Here is a 3,395-nt window from a genome sequence, read left to right on the forward strand (position 1 = left end):
TAGACTGAGAGAAAATATATACAAACATATATCTAATAAAGGAATTGTATGTAAAATATAAAGAGTCCTGGTGGCACAGTGAATAAGAGCACAGTTGTTAACCAAAAATTGGCACCACCAGTCATCTACTTCCATAAAGATTTAACACCACAGAAACCCAAAGGGGGTCGCTATGAGTCAGAATTGACTAGATGGCTGCGAGTTTGGTTTTGGTTTTGGTTTAATGTTATATGATACTGAGAATATTTTTGTATATTATTTGCCATCTGTATATCTTCTTTGAGAGGTGTCTGTTTGGGTCCTTTGTTGATTGTTTAATTGGATTGTTTTCTTAGTGCTATGTTTTATGAGTTCTTTGTATATTTTGCAAACCAAACCTGTTGGTGCAGTGCCTAAGTCATTTAACTGTTAACCAGAAGGTTTGCAGTTCAAAACCACCAACCACTGGAAGGAAGACTGGGCAATCTACTTCTATAAAGATTTACTGCCTCAGAAACCCAACAAGAGTTGCTATGAGTCAGGATCCACTCGATGGCAGTGGGTTTGGTTAACATATAACATTAACAAATTATAAATTGAAATATTAAGATACTACACATGTGTGTTAGGATGGATAAAATCCAAGAACTGACAATACCAAATGATTGTGAGGATGTGGAGCAACAGGAAGTCTCAATCATTGTCAGTGGGAATACAAAATTTACAGGAATTTTGAAAGACAAACTGGTAGCTTTCCACCAAGGTAAACAAAATTTTACCATTTTCTTGCTAGGTGCCATCAAATCAGCTCTGACTCAAACTCGTAGTGACCCTATGTACAGCAGAAGGAAACACTGCCTGTTCCTGCACCATCTTCACATTCCTTGCTATGATGGGGCCCATCCTTGCAACCAGTCTTTCAACCCATCTCATTAAGGGATTCTCTTTTTTCACTGACCCTCTACTTTACCAAGAATGATATTCTTCACCAGGAAATGGTTCCTTCTGACAACATGACCAAAGCATGTGAGACAAAGTCTGGCCATTCTTGCTTCCAAGGAGCATATTGGCTGTACTTCTTCCAGGACAGATTTGTTCATTCATCTGGCACTCCATGGTATTTTCAATATTCTTAGTCAACACCACAATTCAAAGGTATCAATTTTTATTCAGTCTTCCTTATTCGTTGTCCAGCTCTCACATGTGTATAAGGCAATTGAAAATACCGTAGCTTGAGTTAGGTGCACCTTATTCTTTAAAGTCACATCTTTGCTCCTTAACATTTTAAAGAAGACTTTTGCAGCAAATTTCCCCAGTGCAATATGACATCTGATTTCTTGACTGCTGCTTCCATGGGTATTGATAGTGGATCCTAGTAAATTGAGATACCTACAACTTCAATCATTTTTCCATTTATGGTGATGTTGCTTATTGGTCCAGTCATGAGATTTTTGTTTTCTTTATGTTGAGATTTAATCTATACTGAAGACTGTAGTCTTTGGTGTTCATCAGTATGTACCTCAAGTCATCTTCACTCTCACTGAGTGAGGTTGTGTCAGTTGTCTGTGTATAGCAGGTTGTCACTGAGTCTTTCTCTAATCTTAATGCTGCATCCTTCTTCATATGTCCAGCTTCTCAGATTATTTGCTCAGCATACAGTTTGAATAAATATGGTGAAAGAACACAACCTGATGCACACCCTTTCTGATTTTAAACCATTCAGTAACTCCTTGTTATGTTATGCCTCTTAGTCTGTATACAGGTTCCTCATGAGAATAATCAAGTGTTCTGGAATTGTTGTTCTTCACAATGTTATACATAATTTATTATGATCCACACAGTCAAATGCATTTGCATAGTCAATAAATCACAGGTAAACATCTTTCTAGATTTCTTTTCTTTCAGCCAAGCTCCATCTGACATCAGCAATGGTATCTCTAGTTCCAGTCCTCTTCTGAATCTAGCTTGAATTTCTGGAAGTTATCTGTCAATTAACATCTGCAACCATTCTTGAATTTTGTTCTGTAAAATTTTACTTGCATGTGATATTAATGACGTTGTTCAATAATCTCCACATTCTGTTGAATCACGTTTCTTTGGAATAGGTGCAAACATGGATCTCTTCCATTTAGTTGGGCCTGTAGTTGTTTTCCAAATTCCTTGGTGTAGATTAGTAAGTGCCTCCATTGCTGCATCCATTTGTTGAAACATCTCAGTGGGTATTTCATCAGTTCCTGGAGCCTCGCTTTTCTCCAATTCCTTCAGTATAGCTTGGACTTATTGTATCAATACCAACAGTTCTTGATCACATGCTACCTCCTGACATGTTTAAACATCAACCAATTCATCTTATTACAGTGACTCTGTATATTCCTTCTTTCTTCTTTTGATGCTTCCTGCATTATCCAATATTTTATCCATAGAATCTTTCAATATTGCAATTTGAGGCCTGAATTTTTCTTCCATTCATTCAGCTTGAGATTTGTTGAGCATGTTCTTCCCTTTTGATTCTCTAATTCCATGTCTTTGGACATTGCATTATAATACTTTACTTTGTGTTCTCAAGCCACCCTTTGAAATCTTCTGTTCAGCTCTTTTATTTCATCATTTCTTCCTTTTGTTTTAGCCACTCTCTATCTGTGTTAGCCTGGGTTCTCTAGAGAAGCAAAACCAGTAAAGCTTATATATACATATAGAGAAAGAGAAATTTATCTTAGGGAAATGGCTCACACAATATTAAAAGCTGGCAAGTCCCAAGTTCTTGGCTCAAACATCAAGCTGGAGGCTTTTCGTGACTCACACAGCTGCAAGGGCTGATGATCTCAAGGGTGGCAGCAGCATACCAGCTGTTGACTCCAACAAATGACAAATCCAAGATCTCCAGGCTGAATGGTGGATTACTCGCTCACGGACAGTTGTAGGCAGCACATCAGGATCCTGATCCACAGAAGAGTGTCTCTTTTCCCAGAATGTCCATAGATATATTGGAAGCAGGCCACACCCCTTGGGAAACTCCCTTTCAATGGATTGGCTACTCAAAACATATACATCTGATCCCATTGTGGGAATAACTCACATCACAACTACTTAAACTACAGAGACTTATGGTCTAGTCATGTTGACACACAGCTCCAACTATTACAGTCCACCTCTTGTCAATTTGGCAGTTGTACAAATCTGCTTAACCATATATAATCTCTAAATAAGGTCAATTATAAAGTCATATTTGCACCTAACATGATGTGCTAAAGCATGTACAACTAAAATGCATTAACCTTGTTTACATTCCACAGTTCATAACAGAAGGAAACAAAAATATTTGATGCACATATATAATGAGAAATATAATAATCACAGTCCTTATTTCTGCAACTGGTTCACATGGTCATAGCTGATTTTCAGAACTACCTTCTTCC

At 37.5% G+C, this 3,395-nt stretch overlaps 1 pseudogene; it reads left to right on the forward strand.

The window, feature by feature from the left end:
- Window positions 1-609: 609 nt before the first annotated feature.
- LOC103194625 overlaps window positions 610-3,395 on the forward strand; it is a 32,169-nt pseudogene continuing 29,383 nt past the window's right edge.

The sequence above is a fragment of the Orycteropus afer genome, unplaced genomic scaffold (assembly GCF_000298275.1).
Source record: "Orycteropus afer afer isolate SDZICR_OR568_19922 unplaced genomic scaffold, OryAfe1.0 scaffold00046, whole genome shotgun sequence".
In the NCBI taxonomy this organism is placed as follows: Eukaryota; Metazoa; Chordata; class Mammalia; order Tubulidentata; family Orycteropodidae; genus Orycteropus; species Orycteropus afer.